Source organism: Amblyraja radiata, chromosome 6, assembly GCF_010909765.2.
Source record: "Amblyraja radiata isolate CabotCenter1 chromosome 6, sAmbRad1.1.pri, whole genome shotgun sequence".
Lineage (NCBI taxonomy): Eukaryota > Metazoa > Chordata > Chondrichthyes > Rajiformes > Rajidae > Amblyraja > Amblyraja radiata.
Genome location: NC_045961.1, coordinates 31,885,237 through 31,909,345, shown reverse-complemented (window position 1 = coordinate 31,909,345; position 24,109 = coordinate 31,885,237). Strand labels below are relative to the sequence as shown.

General features: G+C 43.9%; 1 pseudogene; it reads right to left on the bottom strand.

Moving 5' to 3' along the window:
* Positions 1-13,555: 13,555 nt before the first annotated feature.
* LOC116973981 lies at positions 13,556-15,451 on the bottom strand (annotated as a pseudogene).
* Positions 15,452-24,109: the final 8,658 nt, after the last annotated feature.

Below are 24,109 nucleotides of genomic sequence, written 5' to 3'. Positions count from 1 at the left end.
TGCTTTTTGTCTCCCTCAGGAATTTTAGGTTGTGTTGATATTGTAGAAGGTGAGTCATAACACATAACGATGGTCAGGTGGGTACGCCCAGAATTCCATAATGAGTCCTGAAGTTCCTGGTCTACTCTGTTTTACCAGCTCCTGAATGATGAATGTTATTTGGTCTGATGTTACGACCATGTTGTCCAATCTGAGTGGATAAAGGCCTGGACCCTATGCTGAGACCAAGTCATCAGCATGGCCGTATACAGGGTAACTGTCTTCAGAGTAAGGATCTGGCTGGTGGCCATCCCTAGGTAAGTCAGGACAACGTTGACATCCCAGATCTTGATATATCTAGGTCTAGGGTTTTGAATAGAAGGTACCTCTCTTAAATTTGTCCACCAGTGGACGAGACCCTATGGCCTGTTCCTCTTGGTGTCTGTCTTAGATAGACTGACAGTGCATTTCTAGTGCATTAGATAGTGCTATAGTTCAGACCTTCATTGTGGTGAAGGTTGGCCAGGAACTCCGATACATAGATATGGTGGTTGATTAGTACGTTTCTGTTCTTGAGCAGTATGTTCCCACTTTCTTATACTGGAGAGATATGGAAGTCGGTGAGATGCTGTCGTCATGTCCATGGTCCTATTTGACAGTCCCAGGTTCATCAAAAGGTCTTTTTGGAATTTGCAACCCAGTAAGCTTATTATGTCATGGCAAGGGTGACTTTCTCCTGATACAGGGTGGATCAGTGAAACTGGTCCGCTGGGAATGGTCATGGGTTTCAATGACCCTGTCAAGGACCACTGGGAACCATGGCTGTGTAGGCCAGTCGGTACTACCAAAAGTTCGAAGTAAAGTTCATCTGTATTTTGCGTAGTACTTAACTGATGAGGCAGAAAAGGGGAAAAAAACATAGAGATTAGTTTCCCCCCCCAGTTCAGCGGAAATGTATCCATCGCCGCTGCCTCAAGGTCTGGCTCCCAAGCGACATGTATCGGTACGTGGTGATTCAGTCGGGATGCAAAGAAAATCGATATCTAGTGTTCCATATTGCTTTGTAATTTCAGCAGATACTTTGGGGTTTAACATGTCTGCCACAGTATTTAGCTTACCTGGTAGGTAAGTTGCTGATAGCAAAATATGTTTGTCGACACACCATTACCAGATTGTATTGATCAAATTGTCATAAGATATCGATTTTATCCCGCCCATGTGGTTAGTATAGGCCACCATTGTGATATGTCAAATTGTAAACGAACATGCAAAATGGTGCATTTTTGAACAATATGCTTTTAACCCATAGAACGCACCCAACATTTCCAATTAGGTTTTATGTGCAGTGTCTGTGGTATTGATGACTATAGATTAGTCCATCTGTCACCTGTTCTGGATATAGGTTATTGACAAATGATGGAACTGGAACTATGCCAAATGTTCTCTTTCCATCATTATAGGTCTGAAATAGGCAATTTCATGGATCAGTCAAAGTGACCTGCATGTTGTTTAACTGCTAGCACCTTTGCTCTAATGCAGAGGTCCAAGTTAAGTAGCTGATAATGCTGCTATTGTTCCCAATAACTCTTGCCACTTTGTCGAATGGTTGGTTGGTTGTTACCATTTAATTTGTTTTTAGTTGCTAATGCTGCTGAATTAGCTAATTCCATGGTTTGTCTATTGTTAAATATCATCGAGATATGCCATGACAACATGTTTCCTTAAGTGTCAGGGCTGATTTAAATTTCTTAGATACAGTTTTGGCTCATATTAGCCCATTAATCTATAATTTGTGCTGCCATAGTTACCTCATTCAGGTAACTTTTGAGGTATCTTCGATGATTTTATGGATGGGTACTGAATAGTATGCATCTTTTATTCGATGCCTACCATAAAGTATCCTTAGGAATCCATTGTTTGGCAGTTGCAAACGTTTCCCATTAACGTGTGTATACCTGACGAACGTATTCAATGTGGTTAAGTCAATGATGGTGCGCCATTCACCATTTTATTTGGTTTTAGTAAATTAACACGAATTCCAAAGGTTCATATTAGACTTCTTTATGACCCCTTTGTATGTAACTTCTCCAGTTCAGCTTGTCCCTCATGTTCTCTTTTTAGTGAGAGGGTAAACCCCCTTTGGGGTGCATGCTGAATTGGTGGCAAGTTTCCTTAAATTCAATTTATCCTTGAATACTTTTTGGTATATAACTACCAAGTGTGATAGTTCTTCATGCTTCCACTAACTGGTGTAGATTCCCCCCCCCCCCCCCCCCCCGTTAGCAGAATCCCCCCACCTTTATGTGATGGTATGAACCAGACCCACCTACCTCCACTGTTGTTTTGGTGGTGTTCATCCTTTGGTTTCTGGTTCCTTGTCTGTCGGGGTGGTGTTGTTGGGGGGTGGCGCATTTTCCATGTGGCCCGCTCTGGGCCCTGTCCCGAAAGACTTGCGGGGATGGCATGCGGGCCCCGAGCTTTCACCAGTACCATGAAGTAGACGCCTACTGGTGGATGCATGGAGGTACTGCTGTCTGGTTTTTGTGTGGTTTGCTCATTCCAGGTCCTGCCCTCATGAGGCCGAATATCTTGGATTCTTCATCCAGTTTTTAGGTTTGATCTGGTAATTTTGCCAGATAGCAGGATCTGTGGTTCTGAGGTCGGCGTTCTCACAGTCCTGTGAATTTTTGAAGTTGAGGGCAGGTTTTATGACTTCCTTCCAGAGGTTGCCAATCACATACTGTGCTGTACAGCAGAGTCAGGGTGTTTTGCCAAGTCTACCCTGCCTCTGGTATGAGCATGTGAAGTGATAGCTGACGTCAGGGGTATCAATATTGCAATTTTAAGTTTTTGGGTTTTTAAATGCCCTGCTCAATGTACCCCCAGTAATGGTAGGCACTTTGAGCAAATGCAATTTTTGGGGCGGCGTGATAAAGTCCAACGCCTCAATGACTACCTGTCTTGGAGAGGTTTAAAGGACAGGTAGTAAGCTGGCCGCCAGTTTAGGCTGTAATGGCCGTCTCGCTCGTGGTGTTGCCACGTAGCGGTTCACCACAACCAGCAGCTCTTCCTGGTCCTGCACCTCAAGCATAATCCCGATGTTGTTCAGCCAGTGACCCCTCTTCTTGACCAGCCCAGCCCTGGTCGCCAACGATCCCCTCTGTTGAGGGAGATGCGATGGCCAGTGCTGTTAGTGCACTGGAGCGGGAATGTTTGTGCTCCCTTGGCGAGCTTGCCCCAGCTCCCGGAGCAAGTCTCGCTGGAGTTTTTGCTCCATTACCCTTTTCCTAAGGCTTGAAAACAGTCACCTTCTCGCTCTCGGGCGGTAGTCTGCAGTGCCGGCTCTGCTGATAGAACCGGCCTATCCGTCTTCCGTGTGCCTGTCTCAGCTGCGATTGGTCGCCAACTTTGCTCAGGCGGCTGCCTCTGCCGTTCTCGGGCGGCGAGTCTCCTTGTCGGAGTTGTCAGGGATTACCGGCCGGTCTGATTCTTGATTTGCCTCCAGTCCGCTGCTGTTGGTCAGGCAGCGCTAGCGGACTGGGCTTGGTTCGGTATCCGTGATTGTGGACCGCAGCATGTGCGGTCCAGGTGCCGCCTCTCGACCCCCCACTGATGGGACGCTCCTGTTTCTGGAATCGAAAGGGGACGGTTTATCCCTTTGTATGCTTTGCTCTTTCCAGCTTTCTTAATCTGGTGTGTACAAAGAAGAGCAAAGTTTTGTAATTTCGAAGTAAAATATGTTCTTTCAATTCATCTGCTTTAGATTCATAGAAACATAGAAACATAGAAAATAGGTGCAGGAGTGGGCCATTTGGCCCTTCGAGCCTGCACCGCCATTCAATATGATCATGGCTGATCATCCAACTCAGTATCCTGTACCTGCCTTCTCTCCATACCCCCTGATCCCTTTAGCCACAAGGGCCACATCTAACTCCTTCTTAAATATAGCCAATGACCTGGCCTCAACTACTTTCTGTGGCAGAGAATTCCACAGATTCACCACTCTCTGTGTGAATTTTTTTTTTCTCATCTCGATCCTAAAAGGCTTTCCCCTTATCCTTAAACTGTGACCCCTTGTTCTGGACTTCCCCAACATCGGGAACAATCTTCCTGCATCTAGCCTGTCCAACCCTTATGAATTTTGCAAGTTTCTATAAGATCCCCCCTCAACCTCCCTGCTCCTATACTCAAATCCTTTTGCTATGAATGCTAACATACCATTTGCTTTCTTCACTGCCTGCTGCACCTGCATGCCTACTTTCAATGACTGGTGTACCATGACAACCAGGTCTCATTGAATCTCCCCTTTTCCTAATCGACCACCATTCAGATAATAGTCTACTTTCCTGTTTTTGCAACCAAAGTGGATAACCTCACATTTATCCACATTATACTGCATCTGCCATGCATTTGCCCACTCACCCAACCTATCCAAGTCACCTTGCAGCCTCCTAGCATCCTCCTCACAGCTAACACTGCCCCTCAGCTTCGCGTCATCCGCAAACTTGGAGATGTTGCATTCAATTCCCTCGTCCAAATCATTAATATATATTGTAAATAGCTGGGGTCCCAGCACTGAGCCTTGCAGTACCCCACTAGTCACTGCCTGCGATTCTGAAAAGGACCCGTTTACTCCTACTCTTTGCTTTCTGTCTGCCAGCCAGTTCTCTATCCACATCAATACTGAACCCCCAATACCGTGTGCTTTAAGTTTGCATACTAATCTCTTATGTGGGACCTTGTCGAAAGCCTTCTGAAAGTTCAGATATAACACATCCACTGGTTCTCCCTTATCCACTCTACTAGTTACATCCTCGAAAAATTCTATAAAGTTCGTCAGACATGATTTACCTTTCATAAATCCATGCTGACTTTGCCCAATGATTTCACCACTTTCCGAATGTGCTGCTATCCCATCTTTAATAACTGACTCTAGCATTTTCCCCACTACCGATGTTAGACTAACTGGTCTGTAATTCCCCATTTTCTCTCTCCCTCCCTTTTTAAAAAGTGGGGTTACATTAGCTACCCTCCAATCCTCAGGAACTACTCCAGAATTTAAAGAGTTTTGAAAAATTATCATTAATGCATCCACTATTTCTGGGGCTACTTCCTTAAGCATTCTGGGATGCAACCTATCTGGCCCTGGGGATTTATCGGCCTTTAATCCATTCAATTTATCTAACACCACTTCCCAACTAACCTGGATTTCACTCAGCTCCTCCATCTCATTTGACCCCCGGTCCCCTGCTATTTCCGGCAAATTATTTATGTATTCCTTAATGAAGACAGAACCAAAGTAGTTATTCAATTGGTCTGCCATGTCCTTGTTCCCCATTATGAATTCACCTGTTTCTGACTGCAAAGGACCCACATTTGTTTTAACTAATCTTTTTCTCTTCACATATCTATAAAAGCTTTTGCAGTCAGTTTTTATGTTCCCTGCCAGTTTTCTTTCATAATCTATTTTCCCTTTCCTAATTAAGCCCTTTGTCCTCCTCTGCTGGACTCTGAATTTCTTCCAGTCCTCTGGTAGGCTGCCTTGTGGAATCGTTGGTACCTCTCAATAATGTAGTATTGTCCTTGAGATTTTGTAATGTTCAATCTAATGGTGCTGTGTTTGTTTTTGTGAGGTTTGAACCTTATGTATTCATCTCAAACAATAAGTTTATAATTTGTTAGAAATTTGTCTTTTGTACCACCAGTGTTACATGGTCCAGTCTCCAAATGTGTTCATTTTAAAGGGGGGGGGGGGGGGGGTAAAAACCAAATGTGTGCTTTTCCCCTGTCAACAATGCCTGATGCTGCCATGGCCAGGGCAATCGTGTTTTATTTTCTGAAACATCCCAACAATATACGATTCCTTGGTCATTACCAACATCCTCTGTGATAATATCCAAGACATTTCTTTGGTATCTCACTACTTGGTTCTTTCTTTCAGATATATTTATCTCACTGGTTTAAATTGTAGCTGGAATCTTGCAGAAATTCGATGCACACATTTGAAGTTTCTCTTTGTGGTTCAAATAGAGCAAAACTATTTAGGTCAGACTCAGATATGTAGTACTTCAAAAATAGATCTGAAAAATACCTAATCTGTTTTCAGAGGTGAAAATCAAAATTAGGCCCACGTTTATGCCTTGGAGGGCCTTCAGGGGGGGTAGTGGGGAGTGGTTGTTAGAAAAACTAAGTGTGTAATGCACTTCCTTATGTTAAACCTGACTTACTTGCAAAATGTCAGATTCCTAGGTTATTTCAGCCCCGAGCCATGCACTGGACACTCATTTTATTATTGTATATTTTTAGTTGATTTATGCACAAAAAACAGGCACGATTTTTTTCATCACATCTACCCTTTGTAGAATTCCCAGCCTAAAAATTCTGGTGCATAGTGCAATATGAATCATAACTTTGGGCATTCATTAGGGAGATCCAGAATTTGTAGTCTGGTTCTCCTTGAGATTGAAGTATTTACACACAGAGGTACTGAGTGCCTGCAGCGATTAATTGGCATGCAGTACATGACGAACATTACTCTCATGATGTTCCAACACAATTGCACAGTTTATAATCGGCACGAGTCTCACTGCAGCTGCTGAACTTACTCTGTATTTTTCTGGATCTGGTAATGTTCTTCTTCCTCTTCAGGATAAGCTGTTATACTTGGGTGGACTAAAACAGTCTCTATAATTGCACACCATTCTGTAGGTGTTGTAGGTACATAACACCTTTCCCCATACTCTCTTACTCCACTGTTCAATGATAAAACAGGCTGAAGAAGGGTTTCGGCCCGAAACGTCGCCTATTTCCTTCGCTCCATAGATGCTGCTGCACCCGCTGAGTTTCCCCAGCAATTTTGTGTACCTTCTAAAATGGTCTCATTGATCCAATTGGAGTTTCAAGAGCACTTGTGGTGTCAGGTTGTCAACTCACCAGCGTATTCTTCTTGCATTTCTTTGGAATCATCCAGCATTTTACAAAAGATTCAAAATACTAATGAGCATAGTCCATTGCCATCTTCGTATCATGAAATATCACTCGCCCATCAAACTGCCAAGTGTTCCCATACAATTACAACATGTCAATTAAATAATTCCTTTCAATGTCACAGAGTTTCCTGGCTAAAGACATACAGTATAACAGAATGCAAATCAACAGTATAAATCAACAAATCTAAATTAAAATATGGCAAAAGTAGATTCATGAAATTCCGCTGGTATGAATTATGCCTGATAAATTATACTAGCTTGTCGTGCAGTAATTCTTACAAAACTACTCTGCAGTATATCTAGGAAAGAACTGTAGATGCTGGTTTAAATCAAAGGTAGACACAAAATGCTGGAGTAACTCGGCAGGACAGGCAGCATATCTGGAGAGATGGAATGGGTGACATTTCGTGCTGAGACCTTTCTTCAGACTGATGTCAGGGGAGTGGGCTAGACAGGGATAGAATGGAGTCAGAGACAGTAAGACTAGTGGGAGAACTGGGAAGGGGGAGAGGATGGAAAGGGAAAGCAAGGGCTATTTTTGATTTATGCTGATTGGAGGAACAGCACCTCGTATTTCGCTTGGGTAGTTTACACCCCAGTGGTATGAACGTTGTCTTCTTTAACTTCAAATAGCCCTTGCTTTCCCTCTCTCTCCATCCCCTCCCCCTTCCCAGTCTTACTGTCTCCGACTACATTCTATCTCTGTCCCGGCCACTCCCCTGACGTCAGTCTGAAGAAGGGTCTCGACCCGAAATGTCACCCATTCCTTTTCTCCAGAGATGCTACCTGTCCCGCTGAGTAACTCCAGTATTTTGTGTCTACCTGCAGTATATCTAAATGGTTCGTTTTTTTACTGAACAATAGCGGTTTTATATATTGTTGTCAACTTATTTGCAAACTTGGATAACCATGTGGTGAAAAATAATTGTCTGGTTTAAGCTTAGGATCTGAGAAAATTTAGCAATATGAACTGATCGTGTTAGTGGAGAGAAACAATAGAAAGAGCTTAACATACCATAACAATATTTGAAGAAGGCAGCTACAAGTTTATTGTTGTACCTGAACATTAATGTTGGCTCTTTTCTTGGAAGTTAATCATTATTAAAAGGTTACTCTGTTTCGTTGACGTCGCTTCTAAAACACTGAAGGCATTTATTTGTAAGATGCTAGGTATGATTCACGTGGGTTTATGTTCAGGGTTGCTTTATGTAACTATTTTGGAAGGTCCAAGTCCAAGTCCAAGTGGGTTTATTGTCATGTGTCCCTGATAGGACAATGAAATTCTTGCTTTGCTTCAGTACAACAGAACATAGTAGGCATTGACTACAAAACAGATCAGTGTGTCCATATACCATTAATAAACACATGAATAAATAAACTGATAAAGTGCAAAGAACAGATAATGGGCTATTAATGTTCAGAGTTTTGTCCGAGCCAAGTTTAATAGCCTGATGGCTGTGGGGAAGTAGCTATTCCTGAACCTGGTCATTGCAGTCTTCAGGCTCCTGAACCTTCTACCTGAAAGTAGCAGGGAGATGAGTGCGTGCCCAGGATGGTGTGGGTCCTTGATGATACTGCCAGCCTTTTTGAGGTAGCGACTGCGATAGATCCCCTCGATGGAAGGGAGGTCAGAGCCAATGATGAACTGGGCAGTGTTTACTACTTTTTGTAGTCTTTTCCTCTCCAGGGCACTCAAGTTGCCGAACCAAGCCACGATGCAACCGGTCAGCATGCTCTCTACTGTGCACCTGTAGAAGTTAGAGAGAGTCCTCCTTGACAAACCGACTCTCCATAATCTTCTCAGGAAGTAGAGGCGCTGATGAGCTTTCTTAATAATTGCATTTGTGTTCTCGGACCAGGAAAGATCTTCAGAGATGTTCACGTCCAGGAATTTGAAGCTCTTGACCCTTTCAACCATCGACCCGTTGATATAAATGGGACTGTGGGTCCCCATCCTACTCCTTCCAAAGTCCACAATCAGTTCCTTGGTTTTGCTGGTGTTGAGGGCCAGGTTATTGTGCTGGCACCATATGGACAGTTGCTCGATCTCTCTTCTATACTCTGACTCATCCCCATCAGTGATACGTCCCACAACAGTGGTGTCGTCAGCGAAATTGATTATGGAGTTTGCACTATGACCGGCTACGCAATCATAAGTATAGAATGAGTACAGCAGGGGCTGAGCATGCAGCCTTGAGGTGCTCCCGTGCTGATTGTTATTGAGTCTGACACATGTCCATCAATACGAACAGATTGTGGTCTGAGAATGAGGAAGTTGAGGTTCCAATTGCAGAGGGATGCGCAGAGACCCAGTTCTGCGAGTTTGGTAACCAGCTTGGGGGGATGATTGTATTAAATGCCGAGCTGTAATCAATGAATAACAGCCTGACATGAGTTTTTGTTGTCCAAGTGGTCCAGAGCGGAATGGAGGGCCAGCGAGATCGCATCCACCGTTGGTCTGTTGCGGCAGTAAGCGAACTGCAGTGGGTCCAGGTTTTTGTCGAGGTAGGAGTTGATTTGCGCCATGATCAACCTCTCAAAGCACTTCATCACCACAGGCGTTAGTGCCACAGGTCGATAGCCATTGAGGCACGTCACCTTACTCTTCTTGGGCACTGGTATAATTGATGCCCTTTTGAAGCAGGCAGGAACCTCAGACCTCAGAAGTGAGAGGTGTAATATATGATAAGCATTATTCGAATAATGTACCTTGCCCATGTTGAAATCACATTGCTCAGATTAAAACAATTAGGGTTTTTTTCCTTTCATGTTCAGTAACTATTTAAAAAAGTTCTGCTACAATGCATTAGTTGCATTCCTAAGAAACCTTGTGTTATAGAAAATCGAGTTATAAAAACAATTGTGTCAAGAGGGAAAAGGGGGTTAGGGGTTAGAGAATTTTGGACTCACAATAATAGTTAACTTTTATCCATAACTGTCAAAATTAAAGCTCTTATTAATAACCCATTTGTTTATTTTTATTACTGCAAGCTAAAAATACTTGAGGCTTTGCGTAAACTTGTTTAATTGAGTAGTATGAAATGTGTCAACAGAAATGATTGCTTGCCAATTTCTATGGCCTCTTACAGTGGCTGTGTTCTTAAAAGACAATTGTGCCGGATGCCTGCAGAGAGTCTACATAGAGGCATTTTTCCCAAGCCAGCTTTTTTTGTACATGCCAATTTCAGAAGTAACTTTGAAGTGGTTCTCTAGTTCCTGATCAAAATTGGGTTATAACTAATTAGGCCAGCATAATACATATAGAGTTCCCTAATTCATCGGTTATGTTATATCCGAGTCGCGTTGTGGAAACACGGGTTACAGCAGAACTATCTCAATGAAAATGAATGTTTAGTGCACTTGGGTAACACGCCTCTAATTTAAAACCAGTTCATTTTTAGATCATACCAAGCAGTGTGAGCTTATGACATGATGTACATTGAAGCTATAAAAAGAACAGAAGTGAACTATTGAAAGCGCAAAGGGAAAATAAGCAAGCTTCAAAGCTATTTTCTCTTGGTCAATTCATCCCTTCTTACACACATAAATGGGGTAAGGAATTCAGCAGAAGGTAGGTACAAAATGCTAGAGTAACTCAGAGGGACTGGCAGCATCTCTAGAGAGAAGAAATGGGTGATGTTTGCAGGTCGAGACCCTTCTTCAGACTGAGGGTCGAGGAAAGCTTTCCCCCATTCCCCCAACTCTCCGTCTGAAGAAGGGTCTCGACCCAAAATGTCACCCGTTCCTTCTCTCCAGAGATGCTGCCTCTCCAGAAATGCTGCTGAGTTAGCTGCAGCATTTTGTGTCTATCTTCGGTTTAAACCAGTATCTCCAGTTCCTTCCTACACATAGAGTTCAGCAGCCAGCAGAGGGCACTGTGGTGACAGAGTTAGTTAAAGACAGCAGAAAGATGTGTTGATAGTTTGAAGTGGACCAACGTACTGAAAAGTCAGATGAAAGGTAGCTCACAAAAAGAGGATTGGGGCCCATTAGTAAAAGATTTACTAAGGACAAAGAATCTGTCAATAGTGAGGCAACTAGAAATCTTTTGCAATTCAGCAAACAAAACAGCCTTTTTTCATTCTGCAGAACTTAAACGAATCAGTTACGAATTATAATAAGACTGTAAAGCATGGAACAAATTCATTGACACTGAGAAAAATAAAACTGTCATTTTCATTATTATCAAGGATAATTTCTAAACATATTTACTTATTCAGAGCCTTATTTTGTATACTAAGTAACACAGTGATCAAAATGGCAACAAAAAATGCCAGTATGGACAATATAGTTTAATTCAAACAGAATAGAATCAAATAGAATATTATTAGATGAATGCATGCATCTTCAAATTTTCTACATAAATCAAAAATATTAATGGAAAGGGGCTGTCCCACTTGGGCGAACAAATCTGCGAGTTTGGAAGAGTGTCCTCGACCTTCAAACTCGCAGCATGGTCGACACGTGGTCCTAGGAGGTCCTATGAGGTCGCTGGAACTCTCCTACAAGCTCGAGGGAAGTTCCCGAATACTCCTGGCCTCAGCAAGGTCGTGGAAAATTTTTCAGCATGTTGAAAATTTTCCGTGAGTAAAATTTGGTCGGCATGGTTATTTTGAACTCGTAGTGCAGTGGAGTGGGGTCGCTATTTAGTTACAGGCAGTCGAGGGCAGCCGTAGGCAATCTCCTTTTTGATTGGCTCATCGGAGTTTTCAGAACCAAGGAAAACCGACCGGTAGGTTCAATGCCCGCTAAACTTTATTATTATTCTTAAAAGTTTCTCCCCCCCCTTCTCCCCCCCCTTCTACCCCCCTTCTCCTCCCCCTCTACCCCCCTTCTACCCCGCCCCTTCTACCCCGCCCCTTCTACCCCGCCCCATTCTACCCCGCCCCTTCTCCCCCCCCTTCTCCCCCCCCTTCTACCCCGCCCCATTCTCCCCCCCCCTTCTCCCCCCCCCCTTCTCCCCCCCCCCTTCTCCCCCCCCACCTTCTCCCCCCTTCTCCCCCCCCCTTCTCCCCCCCCTTCTCCCCCCCCCTTCTCCCCCCCTTCTCCCCCCCTTCTCCCCCCCCTTCTCCCCCCCCTTCTCCCTCCCCTTCTCCCCCCCCTTCTCCCCCCCTTCTCCCCCCCTTCTCCCCCCCTTCTCCCCCCCTTCTCCTCCCCCCTTCTCCTCCCCCCTTCTCCTCCCCCCTTCTCCTCCCCCCTTCTCCTCCCCCCTTCTCCTCCCCCCTTCTCCCCTCCTCTTCTCCCCCCCCCTCTCTCCCCCCTTTCTCCCCCCCACCCCGCTTGCTCTCTAAAGGACTTACCGTTACTGTGCAGCTGTTTTACCTTCCTCTTCATCGCAGGTGTGAATTTCAGACAGCGCTCCCCCGCTTTCCCTAGCCCCCGTCTTTGCGATGTGTTTGTGTGTGTGTGTGTGCGGTCGGTCGATCCAGCCCGCGGTTTCAACGCGGACGGTCGATCCAGCTCGAGGCTTTCCAGGTGAGTGCCCTCGAGCTTGAAGGTCGAAGACACTCTTCTTAACTCGCGGATTAGGTCGCCCAAGTGGGACAACCCCTTTAGGTTTTGCCTGCCTGTTATTGTTTTCAAGTTTGCTACTGTACAAGGGATGGGATTAGGGACAGGGACAGAAATATACGAGTTCACTCTGACTTATAGTTCCTTCTGTGATTAATCATATGGATCTATATAGTACATTTAACAGTACATAGCACATTTAATAGTACATGAGTTTCGAGACTTTTTACAAACATGCAATTGAATCAAAGAAGGTGATTTCAGTCAAAGATTAAATAAAAGGACATGCGAATGGAGAGATATAATGTTTTAAGGTGAGAATTTTAGAGAGTAAAGGTTTCTTTACTAAGGATATAGCAGCCAAATGCATTATATCCTATTTGTATTGTTGAAACACATGTTTATAGCATATCTATCGATGAAGGAATGTTTGCTGCACTTAAATAGCCGACAATTTCAGGCCAGATCATATCTAGATCTAGTTACCAAGCAGGCACGTGCCGTCAGGAAAGGCAAAGTAGGCACTGCCTACCCTGACTAAAATTATAAAATGGTTATTATTAAATATAAGTAGTAAAGGAATGGGAGAATTATGATCGATCTCTTAGGTAAGCATAATTCTCCCGTGCCTTTCTTCGCAGTACTTGTAACATGCGAAAGTATGTGCAGCATGTGTCAGCGCGAACAAGGGACCAATTGAGGTTACTCGCGCTGACACAGGAGTAAGCTCTACCGCCCGCTGTCCTGTTATCCTTCGCCCACTGACCCGCTCTTGAGCTGGTCCACTCACAGTCTGGTCTACATTGAAAGACACGGACCGGGCAGTGAATGCCATGCAGTGTCACCCAGCGCAGCAAGCGAGGCCATGTCCTGCTCCCGGCGGCAGTCGGAATTTAAGGATTTGAGGGAAGCGGCTGACATGAGCGAGGCCGACGAGCGGCAGGTGAGAGGTGTTCAGACGGAGAGCACTGCCAGAGGTGAGCAGGCCGGCAGAAGGCGCTGAGGTTGGGGCCGTCTTAACAGCATTATAGGCCCCCCGGGCAAAGCAGTGCACTGGGGCCCCTATCTACACATTTAGTTTTCATTCCCGTTTTTTCACATCGCTATAATCTGAATCTGGACACCTACTCCTGGCTTTCAATTCGTATTCACAAAATTTGTCTCTAATTTCCTGAAGATAGGTTTTCAGAGACTCAAGAAGATTCATGGCAACAAGTATGTTTACATCCTCTGACTGCAAGACCTTACTTGTTTTGTTCACTCTTTCAAGAATGTCATTCCAAAGAATTGTGAGAAAGATCGTTTCCAGGTTCTCCATTTTCTCGCTCAATCCTTCTGCCTCTCGCCTTGTGTTCACTTCCTGTTCAGTGTCAGCTGATACAGAATCCAGTGCATGTTTAATTTTCTCCAAACCCCCATACAGACCATGAACAGCATCAAAATGTGACGACCATCTCGTGTCAGACAGACGCTTGACCACAAAATGTTTTCCTAAAGATGATGCCAGAACATTCCATCGATGTGTAGAAGCAGAGAAAAAGGAATACAGACACTGAACAAAGTCAAATAATTTTACAGTATGTAGACAACACTTTGCCGCTTTTACTCCCACCGAGGCTGTGTCCAGCACAGGGGACATAGATGGAGAACTCATTCAGTTGATGAATCCGTGCTTGCAATCCAGTATAGCGTCCAGACATATTTGAGGCATTGTCATACGACTGACCACGGCAGTTTGATAGTGGAATTGTGTTCTCATTAAGGAAATCCACAGTGCCTGCTAGATTCTTTGCACCATGAGAAAAGATGAGGATAAACTTAATGAAACGTTCCACAGGCTCACATCCTCGAATGTAAATTCACACCCTGACTGTAAATGTCAGTTGATCAGTGTGTGAGATGTCTGGAGTGGAATCCACACTTATTGAATAATACTTTGACTCTTTTATTTCTTCAAGAATAGCACAAAGAACAAAAGAACATGTTGTCCCATTAATTCAATAAATTCCTCACAAATGTTTGCAGATAAATACAATGGGTTCCCTTTTCCAGGATTTCCAGTTTAGCGCATGAGATAGTACACATACACGCACGTGTGGTTGCAGAGTGACCGTGCTACTAAATCAGAGGTGAATGCCAATGTCCACTTGTTAATATAAAAATTAACATTAATAATGTTCATTATCTTTAGTAAAACACATGCCAAATATGCAATTTCCAATAACAAATATTTATAGTTCAGCATTGTATAGTATTTATTTATTGACAGCAAGTCACAACATTAATAGATTAGCATGGGGCCCCTATGTTCGTGGGGCCCAGGCAACTGCCCAGCATGCCCATGAGTTAAGACGGCCTTGGTTGAGGTGGCGGTCAGTTCCGCTCTCCGGTCCCGGCGGGCGCTCGCAGCCACCCGAGCTACTTCCCTCCCTGGCCACAATGCGGTGGCTCTGCGCCCGGAGCGCCGCGACAGCGGTGAGTGAGTGAGTTTCTGGCATGATCCCCGACCCCCTCCTTCTCAATGCTCCTGCTCTCCCCGCAACTTTACCCCTGGCCAGACTCCCCACACGCTGTGAAATGAACTCTCCCCCCAATTGGTCCCTTGAACTAGTATTGTCATTCAATAAGATCACAACTGATTCAACTTGTCCTGGTGCGCTCCCATTTTCCCCACCATCTCTCCACCTGCTGTCACCCTTCAACCCCCCACCCATTCAGAATGAAGGAGATTTGGAAGCCTTGGGCAAATTGAATTGTTACTTTCTTATTTTTTATTTTTTTGAGCATGAGAAATTCTATGTCCCGCCAGCCTTCTTTCAAAATTTAGCAACTCAAGATGGGGGTGCGTCTTCGACGCAGGTGCATCTTCATTGCCGGGAAATACTGTACTTTATTAAGAGATATGGGTTTTGAAGACTTTATAAAAGTCGACTGACAGCTTACAGGGAGGAGAACAATCTGCGCATGTGCGGTTTAAGATTTTTTAAAAGCCGACTGACTGCTTACCCTGAGTAATTACTCATGGCACGTGCCTGATACCAAGTAATGGAAGAGTGGAGGAGAGCATGGATAAGAGATCTCTGTCAGAAGAATGGGACACTTTGGATGATGGGGGTAAGGGATAATGTGGGGTTAGAGAGTTACAGATATAGGGCTAATTGAAACAATGGTGAGATTTAAGTATGCAGATCATTTTTAGAAAAGGAATGTTGGCGATGAATTTGAAAGGGAAATTGTCAGAACCTTTGGAGGATGACCTTTACAACCGCTATCCAACAGTAAGACCAAAAGTGGAAGATAAGTGATCAGTTGTTGAATAAATGTGTAGGAAGGAACTGCGGATGCTGGTTTACACTGAAGATAGACACAAAATGTTTGAGTAACTCAGCTGGACAGGCAGCATCTCTGAATAGAAGGAATGGGTGATGTTTCATCTCCAGACCCTTGTTGACCTACTACGATCTACTTCGACTAAACCTACGAGTAAAAATTTTTTTTTCCATGGCGACCTTTTTTTATTCGCGGGCATTTTTCAGCATGTTGAAAAATACGCCATGGCCTAGCTGAGGCCTCAAGTACGCGGGAACTACTCTTGAGCATGAAGGAGAGTTACAAAGACCTCCTAGGACCTCGTGTCGACCATGCTGCGAGTATGAGTCGAGGGCAAACTCTTCTAACCTCGCCAATTAGGTCACCACAGTCGGATAGCCCCTTAAGGGTGTCAAAGGTTCAGGGCAGAAGGCAGGAGAATGGTGTTGAGAGGGAAAGATAGATCCGCCATGATTAATGGTGGCGTAGAGTCAATGGGCTGAATGGTCTAATTCTGCTCCTATGACATGAATTTATTAACAATAGGAATAATGGGACTTTGGTCAATACAATTCAAATTCCTAAGACTTAATGGGGTAATTTTTTCAGACATATCTGGGTGCATGAGATAAAGTGGTTTGCAATAGTCAGATGGAAGCTGAGTAAAGGGGCTGTCCCACTGCGACGACCTAATCCGTGAGTTCAGACAAGTTTGCCCTCGACTCATACTCGCAGCATGGTCAACACGAGGTCATAGGAGGACCTCTCCTTCATGCTCGAGAGTAGTCCCCGTGTACTCGAGGCCTCAGCTAGGTCGCGGCGTATTTTCTAACATGTTGAAAAATGCCTGCGAGTAAAAAAAGGTTGCCATTGAAAAAATCAATATTTTTTTTACTCGTATGTTTAGTCGAAGTGGGTCGTAGTAGGTCGGCATGTTATTTGTAGGTAATCGAGGGTAGTCGAAGGTAATCGAAGGTAGTCGAAGGTAGTCTTCAACATAGTCGAAGGGAGGTCAAAGGAGATCGAAGGAGGTAGTCTTCACTCTCCACTATTCGGTGTCCAATTTTCCCGAAGCTAGTCAAAGCTGGTCGTAGCTAGTCGAAGCTGGTCTTCAACATAGTCGAAGGAGGTCGAAGGAGGTCTTCTACATAGTCGAAGGAGGTCTTCAACATGATAATTTTTCAAACTTATTTTTTAAACTCTTCTAAACTCGCCAATTAATTTGCCGAAGTGGGACAGCCCCTAAAGGAAGAGCAAGTGGGAATGACAGAAGTGCCTGATTTCCATTCTTTCACTAAAATCAGACCTCCTTTATGAATGATTCAGTCGAATGGATAGAGGGCTGGAAAGATCCACTTCAGAGTTAATGCACTTTTGAAATCAGAGTTAATGCACTTTTGAAATGTGGAGAAAGATTATTGTAGAGAGGTTCTATTGTGTACACATTTTATTGCTGTTCACTCAATAAAACGTGCAGCATGACAAATGCTGCTCTTCTCTTACAATCTGCCGATTTTCCCTGTGGTACTTAGTTTATCGTACAAAATAATGAAAAGCTGCAAGAATCCTGTCAGCTTCCATTGGTTTCATAGGGTCATCAGGCTCTCAGTGTGCTCAAATGCTGGAGCTGTCTAACTTTATTTTCAGTAGTGTTACTGCTCAAAGGAACCAGAGCCTGTTGTATGAATCCGCCCTGAGACAAGGACCAATGGAAGAATGAAATTAGAACACAGTAGAAGATAGAAAAATGAATGACAGTACATACCGGTGGGCTGGGAACAAAACAATGATGGGGTTGGACTAGATTCTTCTACTTAGCTAACAGATTAATTGATGTCCTTTCCTGCAAAGTTTGCAGGGAATACACTAGCCATTTTCAGCAGAAGTGCAGAATTTCCCAATTTGATTGGAATTGTATACTCATGGAAATGTACAGCAAAAGACTGGTTCTTTGGCCCACAATGTCAATGCCAACCTGTTTACTATCTACACTAAAGGTTTAAGAAGGAACTGCAGATGCTGGAAAATTGAAGGTAGACAAAAATGCTGGAGAAACTCAGCGGGTGCAGCTGAACAAGAGTTTTGGCCTGGAACATTGCCTATTTCCTTCACTCCATAGATGTTGCTGCACCCGCTGAGTTTTTCCAGCATTTTAGTCTACCTACCATCTACACTAATCCCAGTTTCCTGTATTAGGACTGTATTCCTTCTAGACCTTCCCAATTTAAGTGTCTAAGTGCTGCTTAAAAGTAATCATTGTATCTGATTGCACCATGTTCCTTGGCTGCACATTATAAATATTTCCCCTCGGATCGCTTTTAAAACTCTTTCCTCTCGCCTTAAACCAATCCCCTCTTATTTTTGATACTCCTGGGATGAGAAAAGATTTTGACACCGATCATATCAATGCTTCTCACAATCTTATAGACTGCAGTGTATGCAAAATGTACACATGGCAATCACACACAAATAGAGGGCACGTCCCACTGCGGGGACCTAATTTGCGAGTTTAGAAGAGTTTAGGAGAGTTTAAAAAAGTGTCATGGTCGTGTTGTATTGCTGAAGTAGAACACCTCCTACGACCTCCTTCGACTATGTAGAGAACCTCCTACGAATATGTAAAAGACCTCCTTCGATCTCCTTCGACTATGTTGAAGGCTAGCTTCGAACTAGCTTCGGGAAAGTTGGACACCGCGTAGTGGAGAGTGAAGACGACCACCTTCGACTATACTAACACTATCTATGACTACCTTTGATTACCTTCGATTGTCTTCGATTACCTATGAATAACATGCCGACCTACTACAACGTACTTCGACTAAACCTAGAAGTAAAAAAAATATCGATTTTTTTTTCCATGCCGACCAATTTTTACTCGCGGACAATTTTCAGCATGCTAAAAAATACTCCTCGACCAATCTGAGGCCTCGAGTATGCGGGAACTTCTCTCGAGCATGAAGGAGAGTTACATAGACCTCCTAGGATCACGTGTCAACCATGCTGCGAGTTTGAGTCGAGCGCAAACTCTTCTAAACTCGCAAATCAGGTCCCTGCAGTGGGACAGGCCCAGAACTCCAGAAAAACTCCAGAGACAGCTTTTTATCATTTCAGCACAAATTTCTATATTCATGAATTTTTATACTGATTATTTATGTTGCACTTTTGTGACTTCCACAAATTTATTCTCATCTGATTTATATAAAATTCTATTGTGTACATCTTGAGGTGAATATTAAGCTAAAAAGGATATTTTGAAAATAAGATTTTCAAGAAAGAATTTTGCTTGAGTCGAGGTAATTATTCACCAAATCCTACCCTCTGGTATTCAATCTTCCCTGATCTAACAATAAACATATTAAAAAAATGGCTCTGAAGCCTGCTTGGAGGGTGATGTTCATGTTAGTGCCAGCTACCTTTCTGAGTCAGCGTGCATTAATTCACACAAAGATAGCATTTAATCTGTACGATATTGAGGAGTTCTAGCAAAAGACCTGTGTTGAAGGTCAGGCTGAAATGTCCAGTGACTGGAGTGATAATTGGCAGTAAGGAAGGTAGTTGTGGTTGATTGGGACCAATCAGTGTTTGCTGATGATTTCACACAGTTCAACTCTATTTCCAATTTGGTGGCGCAGGCGACACGGTGGCGCAGCGGTCGAGTTGCTGCCTTACAGCGCTTACAGCACCAGAGACCCGGGCTCCATCCCGACTATGGGTGATGTCTGTACGGAGTTTGTACGTTCTCCCCGTGACGGCATGGGTTTTCTCCAAGATCTTCGGTTTCCTCCCACACTCCAAAGACGTACAGGTTTGTAGGTTAATTGCCTTGGGTTTGTATACTTGATGTAAGTGTAATTTGTCCCGAGTGTGTGTAAGCTTGTGTTAATGTGCGGGGATCGCTGGTCAGTGCGGACTTGGTGGGCCGAAGGGCCTGTTTCCGTGTTGTATCTCTAAACTAAACTAAGCTACAGTCAGACAACATCCATAGTGGGCTGATTAGTTATAGGAAGTATTGTTAGTGCAGGGAAATGTCCATCTGCACTTCCAAAACATTCATTTGAATTACATCCTGAATCGCACGCCAATAATGCCTGAGGTCACAGTTCTCTAGACCAGTGATTCCCAACCTGGGGCCATATGGCAAATTTCAGGGGGGCCACAGAAAAATTTGGGGATTTAGGGGGCCACAGGTTCAATGAAGGGGGCCACTTTTTTCCGCTAATAATGTCAGGGGGAGGGGGGGGGGCACAGAAAAATTAAAGAGCCCAAGGGGGCCATGAACTAAAAAAGGTTGCGAACCACTGCTCTAGACCCTGGAACCAAAAACAAACTGCTGGAAGAAGTCAGCATTTCTGTGGAGACGATGGGGATGCATCAGGTAGCTTCAGTGAAGACAAGCGGATTTTGGGTCAGGACCCTGTATCAAGAGGGGTAGGGGGAGGGGGGGAGGGGTGGGGGGGGGGGGGGGGGAGGAGGTGGGTGGATTTTGAGATAGTTGCTGGAGGTGATAGGTTAAAACACATAGGAAGCAGAATGAGCTTGTTGGGGGAGAGGAATTTAAAAGATGAACAAAGGATGAGTGAACCCAGATGGACTGGAATTGGGAAAGAACGGTGAGTTTGGGTCACCTGAAATTGAAAATTGCAAGTCAATTTTCACACCTTTGGGCTGAATGCTGCCCAAGTGTTGTGTTTCTCTAATTTGTGTTTGGCCTCACCTTTGTGCTGACGTAGGCCAAGGACAGATAGAGTGGTGTGGGAATGGAAAGGGGAGTACAACTATAAGTCAAGTTGACCATTGCAGACAGAGCACAGGTACCCTGCAAAATGGTTCCCTGGACTATGTTCGTATCCTGTTCAAGTGCACTTTATCAACCTGGTCAATTGCATTTGGTGTTTGCAATGTGGTCTCTTTGCAAGACGAAATGAAGTCATTTTCTTCGCCTTTTTCCATCCCTCCGTACCTAGTTACCCAGACTCTTTACCCTCCCTCACTTATTTGAGGCAAGCATGACACAAAAGCTTTCTTTGATTTAAGGAGCTTTGATTTAATCTCACATCTGGCATGGATAGCAATAGGTGCTCTTAAAACGCATCAGGCGTCTTTGCCTGCTGCTGTTGTCAAAATCAGTTCCATGCATTCGAGAAAAGATTTGCTCTTTCCTTGACTGATGCTGAGCTTTTACGGTATGAAGATAACAGGGAAGTTAGAATGTTGCTCTGCGGAAGAATCTGCAGTTCAACTGTTCATTTATCTGTTTTCTTCAAAGCTGCCAGTTAACATGTTGAGTGATGTAGTAGATTTTGCTTCCTATAAAATAACCTGACAATCTATCTCTTGACCATTTTATCTTATGAACACCTTCACGCAATTGTTATTGCCTCCTTTGGTCGATATTTGGACCATTGTTTCTGAATAACTCAGATTTTGTGAACAACTGCAACATCTTTGGAATCCATGTGCTATTTGCTACTTTCAAAATTTGAGGTCAAATATTAACAGAAATATTGAGGTGAAATATTGAGGCCAAAAAAATTGAAGTCAAATATTAACGGGAAAATGTTGAAGTTATAGTTACCTGAAGATTAAATTTCATGACAGAGATGATCTTCAAAAGCTAAACACATCTACTATTCATGTTTTATTCAGTTTCATCTATACTATTACTGAAAGTCTCATCTTGTCCACTTCCTGTCAACGTTGTAAATGAATTTTAGAAAAAGCGCTACCCTATATCACTATGATTTTTCGTCATCTTACTCACCATCCTCCTCTCCCCCAACCGCCCCAAGGTTTTTTCCGATCGGTGAAATAATAAAAAAGTTATGAATGTTTAAAAAATTGTGAGATTAGCAGATTGGTCTTCTCGCCTGCCAGTCACCATAATGAAGGTAACGCCCCTTCCTGGGGGCCAGGAGAATAAAATCCTGGAGGCCGGACGTGAGTCAGTCACCCCGGAAGACCGTGAGTAAGAGTTGAGTCCAGAATAGTGAGTCTACACTGTGAGTGAACTGAACTGTGAGTCTGCACAGTGTTGCTTGAACTGAATTGAAGGGTTGGTCTGCAGACTGTGCTGCTTGAACTGGATTGAAGGGTTGATCTGAAAACTGTGCTGCTTGAACTGAATTGAAGTGTTGGTCTGCAAACTGTGCTGCTTGAAGTGAATGTCGTGCTCATTACCAGAAGTCCCGTTCACTGCGGAAGTCCCGCTCAAGGGAGAGGCCTCGCTCAACCGCGTGAGTAGATTCAAGAGAGTTTTACTGTCATATATATGTTGTGTGTGAGTGTGTGATAGATGCTGTGAAGAGATGGTGTGTGTCAGAGATGGTGTTTGTGTGAGATGGTGGGTGTGTGTATGATATGGAGGGTGAGTGTGTGTGAGATGGAAGGTGTGTATGTGAGTGTGTGTGTGTGTGTGTGATATGGAGGGTGTGTGTCTGTGAGATGGAGGGTGTGTGTGTGATGGAGGGTGTGTGTGAGCCCATCAGCCGTGAGTGAGTCGGCTGCCAGCCCACCAGCCGTGAGTAAGTCGGCTGCCAGCCCACCAGCCGTGAGTGAGTCGGCTGCCTGCCCACCAGCCGTGAGTGAGTCGGCTGCCTGCCCACCAGCCATGAGTGACTGAGCTGCCAGCACACCAGGCCCGAGTGACTGAGCTGCCAGCCCACCAGGCCCGTGTGACTGAGCTGCCAGCCCAAGAATCCATTCGGCCCACAATGCCCATACTAGCGCTCCAGAGAGCCCCCACTGGCCATCAATATTGGAATTGGTCGAGAGGTGGAATATTGCGTTGGGGGACCAGCCCTCCCGTGTGAACATGGGACCCAATGGGACCCAATCTCACATAATCTAGTTTACAACGAAATGCAACATTTAGAGTTAACAATTATCATTTACTTTGTTCCAAGGTGGTGCCCTATTGTACCACAGAGACTCATTTGATTTTTGCTTCTTTATATCTTAACACTTCAAATATGTGTGGATTTCTGCTATGATGAATTTGCGATATTTTTGAATTTTAGTCACAAAGATGTCTACTTTGGCAGAATACAATGATTACCCTAATTGCTCAGTTTGATGCTCCCTCATATTTACTCCACTTTCAATATAGTTTAGTTTAGTTTAGAGATACAGTGCAGAAACAGGCCCTTCGGCTCACTAGGTCCACGCCTTCTAGTGATCCCTGCATATTAACACTATCCTACACACTCAAGGGACAATTTTTTAATTTACCAAGCCAATTTACCTACATACCTGTACGTCTTTGGAGTGTGGGAGGATATCAAAGATCTCGGAGAAAACCCACGTTTTTTTGGCCTTCCATCACAGCAATGTGATGGATGTTTATGTAAATTATGTTGTGTCTTGGGTCTATTTGTTTGTAATGTATGGCTGCAGAAACGGCATTTCGTTTGGACCTCAAGGGGTCCAAATGACAATAAATTGAATTGTATTGTTGTATTGTATTGGTCACGGGGAGAACATGTTAATTCCGTACAGACAGCACCCGCAGTTGCGATCGAACCCGGGTCACCAGTGCTGCAAGTGTTGTAAGGCAACAACTCTACCACTGTGCCACCATGCCGCACAGGGGACCATTTCTAGTAAAGATTAGCTTGAAATTGTCTTTTCGCACTTATGGTGGCCTTCAGGAAGTTGTACCAGGACTTATATGATACAGGATCGCCAGTCATAAACACTACAGATCCAGCCTGAATCGCCTGGTTCATCCGCAGCATATGGTTGGAGAAGAATAGGTACATATTCATCCATGCATTTCTTTATGAAGTTGACAAATCCTTGAATATGGTCCAGTCCACTCATTTGAAGCCCTCCACCATAGTCCACAGATGTAAACCTGCAGGGGTTGGGTTACCTACTTTGTTGCAGAAAACCAGCTTTAAGAATATTTTAAGCTCCCCTTTGAGCAAATAATTTGTGTCCTTATTGCATAAGAATATCCCAGCTTTGGCTTCTATTTCTTGGCATCATTGGTTTTGCACAGTACTGAGCAGAAACACTAAAACATAACTGGAACTTGGCATTATATGAATATTATTATAACAACATCAATTATTGGAACATGCTAGGAGGGCATGAATAAGTGGGGGACTACAGGGGTGGGCAGCAAGCAATATGATCAAAAAATATTTTTCTTGGCAATATTACAGTTTCCATATTTATAGATTAGGTAAAAGCAAAATGCTACCAATGTTAGTAAGGAAAAACAGGAAATGCTGGATAGACTCAGAATCAGGCAGCATTGTGGAGACGGTTAATGTTTCCAAGGGATGATCGTTCATTAGAGCTTGGAAATTTTAAAGTTG